General features: G+C 41.6%; 2 long non-coding RNA genes across 2 annotated transcripts; one reads left to right on the top strand and one right to left on the bottom strand.

Annotated features, from left to right (window-relative positions):
* Positions 1-461: 461 nt before the first annotated feature.
* LOC139471007 (uncharacterized) lies at positions 462-3,544 on the bottom strand. Its single transcript, XR_011653815.1, has 3 exons — positions 3,439-3,544; positions 1,525-1,669; positions 462-546 (listed from the first exon to the last, which is right to left on the bottom strand). It is a non-coding gene; the product is annotated as an uncharacterized lncRNA (long non-coding RNA).
* Positions 3,545-13,184: 9,640 nt separating this feature from the next.
* Positions 13,185-14,061, top strand: LOC139470969 (uncharacterized). The gene is made up of 2 exons (XR_011653808.1): positions 13,185-13,278; positions 13,792-14,061. It is a non-coding gene; the product is annotated as an uncharacterized lncRNA (long non-coding RNA).
* Positions 14,062-15,969: the final 1,908 nt, after the last annotated feature.

Below are 15,969 nucleotides of genomic sequence, written 5' to 3'. Positions count from 1 at the left end.
TCCGTAGACAAACCCCTGCGAGCATCTTCTTGACGCGATACTGATCTCATCACTGGTAGATTCTCCATATATGGGATTCCCAAAGCGATTTACTGTTCATAATCCTTTTGACTGCATGCATAACGGTCCCGTGAAGATCCGGACAGTGAATAGGTCATCAGCAACCAATGCTTGCCATAACAGGCGACTATGCTTGTCGTAGGCGGCGACTAACGGGATCGGGTGGTCAGGCTTGCTGACTTGTTTGATGCATGTCATCGTATCCCATTTGCGTGGATCGATGCTCATGGTGTCAATGACTGGATTATTTACAGACTGCCGTCTTATAGCTGGAATATTGCTGAGTGCGGCGTTAAACAACAAATAAACAAACAAAAAGCATACATACGAAGAAGGATATCACTGTTAAAGATAACATCGCATTGCTCTCCGGCCACAAATGATAACAAGAAATCATTTAACTGAGTTGCATTGTTAATTTAATATACAATGTAATTATATTCCAATTTTCAAAACTTAAACCGGAAGTGTGCTGGGGACGTCTTTCTGAAATGAAGAAAACAAATATCACAACAGTTATATACGTCACCTGGGCCCACTTGCACAAAGCGATCTTAGCGATCTCCCATACTTTAACATCGGTTTACAATAGCTGTGCTAAGTGGGCTTTGTGCAAGTGGGCCCTGGACGTGGTGGTGCGTGGTCCTCTGTACAGGTCACAAATCAGTTGAAGTTAATTAAGCAATGATGGTCGCGGACAGAAGTTGGAGGGATGGTCCTGTCTTGTGCACACGTGGTGTTCCTTAATTAGGAAAGGGAGGAACTGAGAATTAAAACCGATTGCACACGGATGCGTTGACCAGAGTAAGAATATGGCGCTTTGGGCATGCACTGGGTAGTGGAAATGGCGCTCTATCAATACGCACATTGGTGATATTGTTATTATTGTTAAACACGTGCTGTTGTGGTATCATGAAGGCTGCAAATGGAGTTAATCTGGGAATCAAATCCTCGACCAGCAGCAAGGAAACATACCGCTGCATGGCCCACTGGACCCCCCGCGTTCTCTACTGGGCATCGACCGTTTTGATATTGCAACACATCTGTTTCCGGACATTCACCACGTTCAGCGAAAAATACGTTTAGGTATTACAGTCGGCAATATTCCTTTCATTATTTTAAGGAACTGAATACGTTTTCCAAAATTTCTAACCCCCCCCAAAAAAAAAAAAAAATAAATAAATAAATAAAAAAAAAGAAAAAAAAAAAAAAGAAAAAATGAAACTAGAAATCAAAGGTCCTCGAACAAATATGTCGGGGCCGGGACAAGCACGCACAGAAGCACGTACACTCACACGCACACACACATGCTTTCACGAATCAGACAAGACTCTGAAACATATTGCTGTTAACATTCTTTTTTTATCCTCTTCAGTCGAACACAATTTTTCCCAACACATTGCGGTTTACATACATTTGAAATATGTGTCCTTATTCTGAATTTGGTGACTTTTGAATACTTACACGACTCAGTTTCCAAGATCAGGGTGAATACAACAGACTGCCTCCGGCAGGGGCCCACAGGTTGGAGTAGTGAGTCCCGTACACTGAACAATGGTGGTGTCAATGCAGGTCCCAGCCACAGACCGACATTCCTCCGTGTCTGGAACTAAAGGGGGCAGCAGGGGTAACCGTGGGGATTACAGCCATGGGTTGCTTCCCCAGAAACACTTCTTCCCGAGGCAAGGGAGTTAACTGACTATAAAAGTCCAGTTTCCACCCTTGCCGAACAAGGCTGGTATTATGGAGTTATGGCTGGACTAGCGAGTCTATGCATAGTCCAATCAAATTCGCGCGCCGAAATCGAAATCCAGTTTATAAACTGTCGTGCAGATTTCGGTCGATTGCAGGATTTGGAAAGCATGTGCACCGCCAACTCGTTATCAGCAGATATTTTCTAAATCAGTTCATGTTTATAATCAAGGTGCTCACATGATTTGATGCATTTGGCGATGTAAGACCAGTTTTATCACAATATAGATCTTGATTATCAATCAGATCGTCCTGACTGGGCGACACCATTTTGTGTGAAGCAAACCCAAGTGATGCGAGTGGTGGAATTTGATTGGTCAATAGGAGAGGCTTAGAAGGCACATAACTGGTAATAGCCACTGGTGGCGCTGTGATCGAGCCAACTAATTCCAGCCTAGTTCGGCAAGGGTGGAAACTCGACTTTTAAAGTCAGTTAACGCTCTTGCCTCGGGCAGATGCCAGAAACACTGCTTGTCTTATGTTTGTTTATTGTTTAACGTGGCATTTTGCAATATTCCAAATATACTACGGCAGCTTCTATATAGTCCCAACTTGCCCAGGCGAACATTCACCTGATGAAGGAGTAAGCATATATTCCAAACGTTGTGTTAAGAAGTTGACATCCATAAATTCTCTTCCTTGGAACTAAGGTTGATATTATGATCAACGCCCGACGCCACAGGATACGTCGATGTACACAATCAACCACGCCACCGAGCCTGGTCACCAAATCATTCGCCTCCCGCCATAACCACAGGTTGCTTGGGCCTGTTCCAGCTCAAAAGGGGGCACGGGTGGCCCAGTCGTCTAAGGCGTCGCGATTCGCTGTGCAGAATTGCGTCTCTTGGCCACGTCAGAAACCTAAGATTGTGGGTTCGAATTCCGGTTCGCCCCGATTATGTTTCTAGGTTTGTCAGCACCATACCCGTGCTCGTGGGTTTAGCCGAAGTAGTAAACGTCTAAGACCTGCATCACTTCGGGCTTTCCTCCCACATTAAGCTGATACGCCGTGATATAAATGGAACACTGTTAAAAGCCGCGATAGACCCAACTCACTCACTCACTCGGAATCCCAAGTCGCCACTGAGATGAGAAAAGGAAATAAGAAATGAGACATAGGGATCATGATCAGGTGGTCGCCATGTGTGACTTAGCTGTTCGAACCCGACGACGTACATCGTTGCTAAACGCTATCAACCACTGGTTGATTCGGCCTCGAATAATTACAAGCCGCCCTGACAGTGCTGTAGGATGTGGCTGACTACTCCCAGTAGTTTCTGGACAGGTTAGAGGCACTAAGCATATGGTAGGATTTCGAAAGGCGTATTCATATATATATATGTAAAAGGCGACTAACGGGATCGGTTGGTCATGCTCGGTGAGTTGTCGTATCCCAGTTGCGTTGATCGATGCTCACGATATCAATCACTGGTTGTCAGGTCAAGACTCGATTATGTAACTATTGTCACATATACATGTACATATATATATATATATATATATATATATATAGATTGTTGCAAAAAACGTATTGGAAACGCAAACCCGTATGATACACTGTACAGCAACACGTGCACTTCAGCATTTGTTCAAGTCAAACAACAATACACGTCACAAGAAACTCACTTAGTCGCCGTGACGAAAATCCATCTGCACAGATCCCGAAACACACACACATCAACACTATAGTTGATACTGATACCATCGTGAAGCAGTACAATGCAATGGCTGACAGGAATGCAACCTAATTAGATAAGACGTTTTTAAAAGAAAACACGAAGAAGTTTAAAGTAGGTCGAATATCTGCCGCCTGTTCGGATGTTTCCAATCCAAGTCTCATAAATATCTAGCAAACCAAAGAGAAATGTTGATTGTTACGGATCTCATTAGGTTGTGAATTTGCTACCGATTTTTTTGTACACTATTGCGGTTTATATGAGGCGTAGCCAAGGATGTGCCTGGGATAATCTAGAGGACTCTCGGCAGTAATGTTTGGGGGTCCAAGTCGTGAGTTGGTGAGTGTGGTTCTAAGCCGCCATTAATGAGTGAGTGAGTTTAATGGTCCAGTTATATAACGACTAGTAGGACACCCCACCCCCCGATCCAATACACCTCTCATAAGACCGGAATTCTGACAGAATTCCGCTTGTTTATTCCTCTGGTGTAAGATTACCATAAAGAGTGGTGGCACCGAGGCCACATCATTGTACCGTTATAGACATTTAATCGCTCTCCGTACAAGGAACCAAAACGATCTGGATTTTTTTATCAAGGTTAGAATATATACATTTATCATACAATGGGTACGTTTCTAGGCATGATAAAGCCAACGTATAAACACGATAACCGGGGTCAATTACAGATAGATAAGAAAGATAAAAGGTCAGGTAGGCACTCCTTTCAGTGTTAACAAACAAATATGTTTATCGGAGATCGAACAGCATTGACAACAGGGGACCTGGACAAATTAATAGGATAGTTGATATCATTATCCAGATAATAGTCTGAGATACCGATCTGAAATGGGCCAAGCGAAGAAATTAATCGAGGACGGTCAGGATGTCAGCTTTCATAACTGTGGCAAATTCTGCGGATTGTGGTCTTACTCCAGCTGACCGATGGATTGCAGCGAAGGGCGATCACTGACGAAGTAGAAGACTTGTCGGAGGCAATTGCCTTCTTGTCTATAGGGTAGTTACGTCACTGTCTCAAAGACAAGTTTCATTTGGAACTATATTGACTATTGACACTGCCTGACTGAAAATAATTATTTTGATGATATAATTTCGTAATGAAATTATATGATAAAGACGTTATCACGCTCGAGTTTTGGGGATGCTAAATATCCTGTAATAGGAATAAACAATATATTCATGTATATCGTGGGTTTCACCAAAGTTGTCGGGTTCGGTGGGGTAGTCTAAAAGTTAAAGCGTTCGATTCCCCTCATTAGCAAACTATGTCAAGCCGATTTCTGGGTGTCCCCCGCCGTGATATTCCTGGAATATTGCTAAAAGCGGCGTTATACCCACTCCCTCCTCAAAGCGTTAAACGTCTGAAACGTCTAAATGTTGAAAGCAGCGTGAAATCGCTCACTCAATCACCCATTTCTTGTTGTTTTCGTCACATGGTGCACGTTTCGTTACTTGTGTTCGACAACGTTACTGTGACCTGCTTACAATTGAACCTCGTTAATCCGGTATCACATATCCTGCTTACACTTGAACCTCGTTAATCCGGTATCATGTATCCTGCTTACACTTATACCTCGTTAATCCGGTATCGTCATCCTGCTTAGACTTGAACCTCGTTAACCCGGTATTATGTATCCTGCTTAGACTTGAACCTCGTTAATCCGGTATTGTGTGTCTGCTCACACTTAGACATCGTTAATCCGGCATAATGTATCTACTTAAAATCGAACCTCGTTAATCCGGTATCCTGTATCCATTAACACTTGAACCTCGTTAATCCTGTATCCTGTATCTACTTACAATCGAACCTCGTTAATCCGGTATCCTGTATCTACTTACACTTGAACCTCGTTAATCCGGTATCTCCTTACCTCATCTCAAATCGTAGGAATAATGGACAATAAGTCAGCAATGTTAACTGCATATTATATATGAAGCATTCATTTTTAAAAATCGTATCATGCGTCTATTTTCTGACCGAAAACATTAATTACTTACTTTCAAAGTGATACGTTCTTTTTGAAATATAGAAACCGAATTCGATTTTGTATTGACATTGTTTGTAGCTGTTCCATGAATAGGTATCTGACTACCATTTCACTTTAATATGACCCAGTCTCTCCGAACATTTGGAAACCATCTGTTCATTAAGTATCAATGGTATGTGATCTATGTAGTTCTATGCATTGAATGAGACCAGTGCCATACTTAGTTCCAGGTGTGTAGAGGTATATATACCCAGCGTCATTATTAGGGGGTCACGCAGATAATTAGAGATATCACGTCGCATTTTTGATGTTACAAGCTTGCAGTTCCGTTGTATCTGAAATAATCCATTTTATACCAACAATGTCTGTTATTAGTCAAATATAGTTTGCGCATGATCTAAACCACTGGTTGCTTTTAGGCATTTTTAAGTTAACTTTTCCCACCACCTTTATCTTTATTTGTTTGTAATAGTCGTTGTCCATTATTTTAAGTTTCATAAAAAAACATCCAATCAGTGTGACATGGGCATAAACAACATGTTCTTCAACTGACGCTTGTTGGCATATTTTGTTGGCATTTGACACCCGTCACACCTAGATGACCCTTTGTAATGATGCTGAGTATATGAGATGTCATATCCCAAGTGTGACGAAGGTTCATGGGTTGCTGAAAAAATCAATTGAAACCCGGATCTCCACGGGTCTCAAAAGTAGTTTCATCTTCATCGGACATTTATCGCTTCTACACCATGTATCATGGCGCACGTGACATATTTTTCACAATATATCACACTGAAATACATTGTATTGTCGCGCATTTTGATCCAAATATAACATCGAATAAGACGAACATTGTCCCACCTGATTTATTTGGGAGTGTATCGTCAGATAGCAGATAAGAGTTCAGATAACATTCACACAAGCATGGCGTTTTCAAGCACATATGGAGCTGTTCTTCTGTATATATGTATGACACTGTATTTCTGCCTGGTTGCAAGTTACACCGCATGTAAGTAATTAGTTATTCACTTCATTCACAGGTGTATGCAAAACTATCATTATGAAGTTAACCCATAAAATCGTATTCGCAACGACGCCATTCCCGTGAGAAGTCTAGAACTGAAAATGTCCAGCACGATTTGGCATTTGAGTATATCCTAAAAAGGTCAAATATAACATTGCAGAGCAATTTACTACTGGAACTAGTCTCTTGGTCGTGTTTTCAAATACGATTTTATCATTTTGATTAAGTAATTTTAAATCATATCACATTGTTAAGAATTTACAAGTACTGACACATTCAGTAATATTACCCAAGAGAAACTGAAGTTTATGTTCACATCCCATAATGTTTCAGACGTGAACACAGATGCGTGTAAGGCAGTCAATGGGAACTGTGTGGACAGTCGACTGGTCAGATGTGCCGGTCTGGACTTCAAGATATGTGGGTCTGAACCGTTTGCTGCTTGCTGCCCTGGAATAATGATTGGCTAGCCGCTTATCTCAGAAGCATCATCCGCATCATCCGTTAGTATCATCCACCCTCAGGCCATGTTTATAATGATGATGATGCCTGTACTTATAAATAAAATATACACTCTGCCGTCATGTTCTCCATTCATCAACACTGAATAGTAAAATGAGATAGTGGTCGGCATCAGACCAATGAGTAATATTGGTTCTGTTCTCAACGACACAGAACTTAAGCTGAATCTCAGCTCGTAGGTTCTGCTCCACAAAGCGATCTTATAATGATGATGATGCCTGTACAGTAAATAAAATATACACTCTGCTGTCATGTTCCCCATTCATCAACACTGAATAGTAAAACGAGATAGTGGTCGGCATCAGACCAATGAGTAACTGGTGGTCTTGTTACCATTTAGACAGTATACGTTGTGGCAGGATCACGGGGGTATATGGCTTTTATGCGTCTTGCGTCAGGTTTAATACCAGGAGCCTGATGGGAGTGGTATAAAACCCAACCAGGGACACAGAAAACCCTATGTTCCCAGATTGATCAGACTACAACGAATTTATCTTACCGACATGTTTTAATAATACATAAATATAACATTGCAGAGCAAGAATAAAAACAATATTAATTTCAAATTAATAGAAAACAGCTGTTCGATTGAACTGAAGTTAACTTGTGTCATGTCATGTGATTTTCATTGACTTGGAAAAAGCGTACGGCATTTTGCATCGAAGCCGGACTTATTCTGCTTCAGAAATCCACGTGCAGCCTTACTTGCTGGTCGCGGGGTATAAGGGATTTATTCTCCCGCTGAGACATTTATTTCCCTCCAAGGCGGGATGCACAGTATTTTATCCAGATCACTTGGGCCAATCATATCTCATCATTCTGACATGGGGGTATGATAACGTATGGTTTGGTCCTGTCCTGAATCACAGCTAGTAGCCCCTGTTACACAAAGCGATCTTAGCGCCAGGACGTTCGTGACTCAGTAGTTTTCGTAGGTTTACGGCAGTCTTGCTGCTAGGATTGCTTTGTTGGTCCCCATAGGTCCTGCTCCACAAAGCGATCTTAGCGCAAGGACGTTCGTGACTCAATAGTTTTACATAGCTTTACGGCAGTGTTGCCGCTAGGATCGCTTTGTTGGTCCCCATAGGTCCTGCTCCACAAAGCGATCTTAGCGCAAGGACGTTCGTGACTCAGTAGTTTTACATAGTTTTACGGCAGCGTTGCCGCTAGGATCGCTTTGTTGGTCCCCGCTTTTGGGTGCTGTCGCACTCCTGACTCTGTTGACCTTTAACGGTTGGGGGCTGGCGACGTGATTGTCAGGACAGTGTCCCATCCAATCCGACAGTTTTGAAAAGATAATGTTGAAAACAGATTTAAAGTAAAATTACAAATATTACTACCGTACGTATAAATAGCGGTTATCACGCGAGTGTGTTTGGGGATGGTAAATATCCTGCATCAGGAATAAACATTGTATTTGGCGAGCCTGGGCGAGCTAAATACATAGTGTTTATTTCTAATACAGGATATTTAACATCCCCAAACACACAAGCGTGATAACCTCTTTATCATATAATGTCATTCTTTAATTCTGTGCTTGAAAATCGAGAGTCTCAGAGACTGATTTTCAGTATAATAGACTGTTCTTTTGATAATGAAAGCAATTATCCCTTTAGTTTATCCAGATACCCGATGGTTATTCTGACTCGATCGACGAATGACAAGGGCGACGCCATGTTTGTTTGTAAACGCTGAGAGAAGTCCCTACTTGACCTTTGATATTTGCATCTCTATCTGCATATGACCCCAACGGCTTTATTCTGCCGAGAACCCTACTCATTATATGATAAATATCTTTACGTGTTTGATATTGTTTATGTTATATTATTACAGTTGTAAATGATACAGTGAGCTAACTGTAAGATTTGGGTTAATGCGGAAAGTATATGATAGATTGATAATTTTATATATGATTAATCTGCTTAAAAAGTACACAACGTATATGATAGAGTGAATATTACACAATTACTAAAAAAATGTAATATATTTGTATGGAATCATTTCGAATATTCGATACACTCTCTTAGCCAAAAGGACTAAGTCTTATTTCTGCAACTGATTTGGAACGAGGTAATTTTAAAGTAACGTCACTAACGGAAACGTTTGCCGCAGAGGACGCCTCACGTTCAAGCGTGAAGATTCACACCAGATATAAGGAAGCCACTGTAATTCATAAGGATGCTATTTACTCATGAACATGTACAGTGAGATATTCAGTAATTTGGAAGAAATCTATTATTTTGGTAAATAAACGATAAAACAATTTGAGAATAAAACACGTCCCATATTAATTCTGGAACCCAAATAGTCCAGAAACTCTACGGAACATACTAAGGGAAAAAAATGAACATAAATGTTAAAAACCTCAATATTTACACTATGGGCAGGCCCATGGACGAGAATATGTTCCTTTACTTAACACCAATGTTTTTGTTTCGCAAATACACAAATTATTTATTTCAAGTATAATGACACATAATTTAACTCATTTTAACTTAATTCAACTATTTTAAATACCATGGGCAAGAACATTTTCCATTGACCATGGGCGACATAGTGTAAATAGTTTTTGAATATTTCTTTTCCATTTTTTCTTCCTTAGCATGTTCCCATGAAAACAGCATGTTTATTTTGTAAATACATTTGACCGAGACTGGGCAAAGACTGTAGAGTTTCCGCTCCATCAATACACAAGCTACATAAGACCAAAGTATTTAAGGCAGTCTTGTTCCACTACAGTTGCAATCGTCATTTGCTCCTATTTTTGGCTTCACTTGCTGACATGCGCCAACAGCTAGAGTGAGTGAGTGAGTGAGTTGCAGTGTGCAACTACTCCCACACTGATGATAGACTGCCGATATAAAGTTTTAATTGTCACGAAACCACGAGTTAGTGAGTGAGTGACTTTGCGTTTAACGCCGCTTTTAACAGTAGTCCAGTTATATCGCGGCGTGTCAGCTTAATGTGGGAGGAAAGCCCGAAGTGATGCAGGTCTCAGACGTTTACCACTTCGGTGAAACCCACGAGCACGGGTATGGTGCTGACAAACCTAGAAACATAATCGGGACGAACCGGGATTCGAACCCACAAGCATAGGTTTCTGGCGTGCCCAAGGGACGCAACTCTGCACAGCGAATCGCGGCGCTTTACACGACTGGCCCATCCGTGCCCCCAGTAGCTACAGGGATGGCGTAATTCCTGCTAGGGTACCATGCTGGTAGAACAGGTATTGAAGGTCCCATTGGTACTAGTATGGTGGTCTAATTATAACTTTCGTAGCTGGACATCTATAACCCTGTTTATGTTGATTCGTCGTGTTGGAGACGTCATATTTGTATTGGTCTGTTACTAGTTCTAAATATAGTTGTTATACTGTTTAGTCAACAGGGTTCATTGCAGGATTCATGTTTCAAAGTTTATTTCAGAAGAAAGGCCATTGGCCCACGTACAATAAATTACAAAAATCAATTTTGAGACAGATATTCGTTTTGTCTAACAAATAGAGAGTTGAAAATAAACTTTGCACAATAAATCAACATCAGTTGCGTATTGCATGACACTAGAGAGTACAATTTTCTTAAACATGGGTTATGAGAATAATGTTTTGGGAAATATCTGTTTCTTAAATGCTTATAATATGGACATACTAACAAGAAATGGAACTCATCTTCAACAGCTTGCATGTCACAATAATTAGTCTTTGAGAATATTCCACACCACAGCGTAGCTCACCAAATCGTAACAGAACAATAATATGGCTATAAATTTGTTAAATAGAATTCAACGTTCAAATGTTACTTTAATTCTTTATAGAATATTCATGTACAACCTGTGATTCACGATATGGCTGAAAACTCACTCACTACCTCTAATATGTAGTGTGAGGTGTGTTGGTATGGAGAGTCTCTTTGGTATGTGGAGAAGGCATCCTGTGTTTTGATCCCATTTAGAATTAATACCTCTTTAAGTAAATCTTGAACTTTCATTTGCAGGTATTATGTAACATACTATATGAATGAATGCTGTTTTACGCCTCAAAGAAAAAAAACATTCCAGCAGTACATGTACCACGGCGTCCTGTAGCTGATGAATCCAGGGCCAGGAAATCTGAGAGCATGAGCTGAATCCACGCCGTAGTGGGACATTGTGACCAAACAATACTCAATTGACCACAATTTTCCCTATGCGGAAACTCGATGTGAATTAAACAATCATACATGTCTTTCTCAATGTAGCCGATTATTCTAGAAAATTATATGATATGAAATCGACAAACATTCATCGTTTCCTAAAAGCCATGAAGTAAATAATTTAATCACCAGGTTGCATATATTTCATGGCAACATGAGCATGGATCTTTACCTCTGACGTCACAACGCAGTCATAATATTCCGGGTATACAAATGTATCACTTAAGTGAAATTCACGACAGTGTTTGTAGACCGAGGACCATACATAATCGGTGCGGATACTGGATTGGCTACGGGACGCAATCCTGCATAGCAACTTGCTTACATGATTATATAGCAAATGATGGCGTTTTAGCTTTTTGTGCGACACATATTACCTTAAATGAGTGATAATGAGTGAGTGAGTGAGTTTGGTTTTACGCCGCTTTTAGCAATATTCCAGCAATATCACGACGGGGGACATTGTACCCATGTCGGGATTCGAGCCCGGGTCTTCGGCGAGACGAGCGAACGTTTTAACCACTAGGCTACCCGACCTCCCCTACCTTAAATGACAGTTCTTCGGTAAGGCTATGATGTTAAATATCAGACAAAAAGTGAATTTGTTCCATTTGTACCATCTGTTTTGAAGCAGTATCCCTCCGTGAGCATTCTAGGATAGAACTCTTCTCCCAGCAACCTATGCAGGTCGCAGAGGGAACATAATGGGCCAGGGAGTCAGGCTCAGTGACCTGGTTGAACGGGTCATCATAACCCGGCGGTGTGGATCGATGTTCATAATATCAATCACTTGTTTGTCTTGTCTATGCTGGATTATTTACAGGCCGCCGTCACATAAATGGAATATTGTTGAGTGCTGGGTTAAAAACCATTCCAGCAAAACTAAAACTGGGTGGTGGGTAGCGTAGCGGTTAAAGCGTTCTCTCGTCAAACTAAAGACATGTGTTCGATCCTCCACCTTGTGTGAAGCCCATTTTTCGTGTTACCCGTCCTGATATTGTTGGACTATTGCTAAAACTATACGTGCTTATCGGATATAATATGCATGTTCTGTGCCGCTCTTTGCAGTCAAGCTCCTCGCAGCGATAGCCCGTTCGCGGAGCTCTCCATACTATCGCTGCGACCAGTCAAAACTCCCCACTGTGATAGGTGGCCCCAACCATGCTTGAACTAACAACCCAATGACCGTTATGTTTACAAACAAATGACGACTGTCGTGACGCCGAATACACTTACCCCTGCTAAATTACTTTCTTTGTTTGTCAATTTGAATGTCTATTTCATTAAAACTATCATGTTATTGATATAGTAGGAATGTAAGGGAGAAGTTGGTTGAGAGTCCGTTAGTCTGAAATCTCGAAACAATCTGATTATTAAAACAACAAAGGAAATTAATCTGGAAAACATGGTCAGTAGTAAACCTTTTCAAAATAAAATATGATGGTATCCCCAAAGACATAAACAAAAGCATGAACGTTACGACATTTGGGGTTAGAGGCCAAATTTCAAGATTCTTGTAATGGCCGCGCCCACACTGATGGCAGCCAAGTTGCCGAGTGTGTAACGAAGGTGTCACGGCTGGGAAGGAACTTGTTTTATAGTAAATTGTGTGGACGAAGCTACATTCTAGCCTACTGTTCCAGATAAAAATGGACCAAATAACACCTTTCAAAGTACAGGGCTTCTTATCATGCTTATCTGGGACACTCCTTTACACGAGGGACCCTTCATAAACACTTACCTTCATATTACCTATTTCCTTTACATGAGAATATTAATAATCATATCTTCGGTCATTGATAAAGGGAAATGACAGTGGAGAGTAAACCATATTTTTGAATTTAGCCTATTTAGCCAATACTCTATACACATTCATGAACAGTTTGTAATGCGCAAATATGTTATTTTATTCTTGACACGACCCCTTGAAGGACTGAGACTATATTCTGGGAATACGTTCACATTAATGTGTCAACGGTCCCTGACAATGAAGGCTGTATTAGGACTTGTGGTCGTGTTGGTGCTGTGTGAGGCTTGTAACGGATCGGGTAAGCACTTCAAGGATTGTTGCGTGTTTCTGATAACTCACTGAACTCTTTTACTTAAGTTTTTGTTTGTCTGTTATTTAACGCCCCACTCAGCAATATCCCTGCAATTTGACGCTGGCCTGTCGAGGCTCGCTGACACGCTATCACCCAGGGAAACAAGCACGTGATCCAGGGGACCGAAGGGCCGGTCGGGTAGCCTAGTGGTTAAAGCGTTCGCTCGTCACGCCGAAAACCCGGGTTCGAATCCCGACATGGGTACAATGTGTGAAGCCCATTCCTGGTGTCCCCCGCCGTGATATTGCTGGAATATTGCTAAAAGCGGCGTAAAACCATTCTCACTCACTCAACTCTAAACCGGATGTCCCTGTGTAGTTTCACTGATGTTGCGCGCTAGACCACCACTTCAAGCTGACACGACGTCATATAATTGAAATACTGTTTAAACTCGGCGTCACATATCAACCAAGCCCCCAGTCAATCAATCACCATGTTGAACTTGTGTCTCATTCACAGTGATCCGTGAGACAACCTGCAGCGGGTTTGGCGGCTTCTGCGCTGATGCAACAAGGACTCTGTGCCGCTTCCTTGGCCCCCAGGGATCCTGCGCGGGGGATCTGATGGTCTGCTGCCTGAACCACCCAATTGACGTGGTCGGGCCCCTAGGAAAGTGAACATAAAAACAGTAACGGCTGAGTTTGTGTCAAAGCGTGTATTTCCAGCGTTTTCCTCAAATATGTTTTAATTTGATATAACAGCTATTAAAATATGTGTCTGTTTACCAAACTACAGTATACTGGTATATCATTTGTGATAATTTGTGTTTACACGTACGTGAATGTTGTAGTGAGGTGAGGTGAGGTGAGGTGAGGTTAGGTGAAATTGGGTTTAACGTCGCGTCCAAGATTATTACATTTATATAGCGACGTGCATGTGTGTGTGGCTGCTTGTACTAATACGGACTGATACCGATTTATAGTGCTAGCTCACCTAGATACCATGCCGCAGTTTAACATGGAACTCAGACACAGTATACTGACTCCGAGCCGACCAGTCCTTGTTTTAGCCCCTTAATGCCGAGCGCCGGACAGGGTAACAACAAGTACAATCTTTTAACGTCTTTTGGTATGACGCGGCTGGGGATCGAACCCCGGACCTTCCGCTATCCGGGTGGACGCTCTACCACTGGACCACGGAGGCGGTGAATGTTGTAGTTATAGTGAAACATTTTCAAATTGTACTCCTTCAATGATCATAATCGTCATCGTCTAATTGTAGCACACATGTAACGAACAACCGATACTTCGATGCAATTTCAATGATATGAGAACTTCGAGTTAACAAAGTCTCCATGTATAAGGTAATAAACACACGTATGGTTTTAAATGTGTGATTCACACAATACTCGGCTTCTCTGTCAGTCGAAAGAACCCTCACATGACCGCAAAACAGACGTTCATACGTTTAGAGATGGCTAGAAATGGCGTAACAGCTGTCTCTGCAGCAACGTCGTCGGGCAAACACACCATGGGTCCGACCGCCTCCGTGGTCTAGTGGTAGACAATCGGCTTCTCTCTCAGTCGAGAGAACCACGACTGACGTTCAAACATTTTTGCGTTTACATATCTTTCGAGAGAGACTGCTAGAAATGACGTAAAAGATGTCTGTAGAGCGACCTCGTCGGGCAAATCCTGGCGTATAACGTACGATGGGTCCACCACCCCGTTCCACAAAGCGATCTTAGCGCTACGATTGTAGTAAGTCAGTGTTAAAGAATCGGAGTTACGATCGACTTAGCGCTAAGATCACTTTGTTGAACGGGGTCGAGGGCATTCACCACAATAGGATGACGACAATACCCTGGTTAATCGAGGATGCTGAGTGTGTGGTTTTCACGATCAGTCTAGATACCACTGGAACCAAGATGACGAAAGCTACATCAACATGTTTGCATTGTACCCGTCATTCAATTTAAATTACATGTGAAATGTGTTTTCTGGAATGTGTATTTGCCGTTTTAAAAAGTGCATTGAACACCCAAGACACGATTAATGGAAGGAAGTGTCACTGCGGTTGTATTGATTTCCGATAGCATTCTCGGGGACTAAATATCCCTTCCAGAAACCTTTAATTGTGGATTCGAATCGCAGATTCGCCCATATTATGTTCCTAGGTTGGTCAGCACCATACCCATGCTCTGGGGGTAAACCAAATTGATAAACGTCAAAATACAGCAACACTGCGCGTTCATCCCACATAAAGCTGACACGCCAGAATACCGTTCAAAGTGGTGTTAAGCCAAGCTCACTCGCTCACTCGTGGGGAGACTTAATACAAACTGTGTATTATTTTCCACGCGCCGACATGTTGGGAGGGTCTGGATCGGCCTTCAGTATAATAATAATATAAGATGCGGTCCTAAAATCTCAAACTGTGGCATGTTTCTGTGTATCATCACGAAACATCACATGTCGTGATGGTAAAGCTACACATGCCGTAAGTATATCTGGGTTGTCCAGATCACTCAGCCGCAAAAGAAACGCAAGTTGTATATACAATGTGCACAATATTAAGAGCATAAAAGATATGTAGATAATATTAAGAAAATGATAACGGAGAAAACATTTGATAACAAATGGGTGTCGATTGTTTGATGACAACCAGCCGTGTTTTTTTTAAAATTCCTACGAATAC

The sequence above is a fragment of the Haliotis cracherodii genome, unplaced genomic scaffold (genome assembly GCF_022045235.1).
Source record: "Haliotis cracherodii isolate W230 unplaced genomic scaffold, xgHalCrac1.p SCAF_21, whole genome shotgun sequence".
Classification (NCBI taxonomy): domain Eukaryota; kingdom Metazoa; phylum Mollusca; class Gastropoda; order Lepetellida; family Haliotidae; genus Haliotis; species Haliotis cracherodii.
This window is presented reverse-complemented; position numbering and strand designations above follow the sequence as displayed.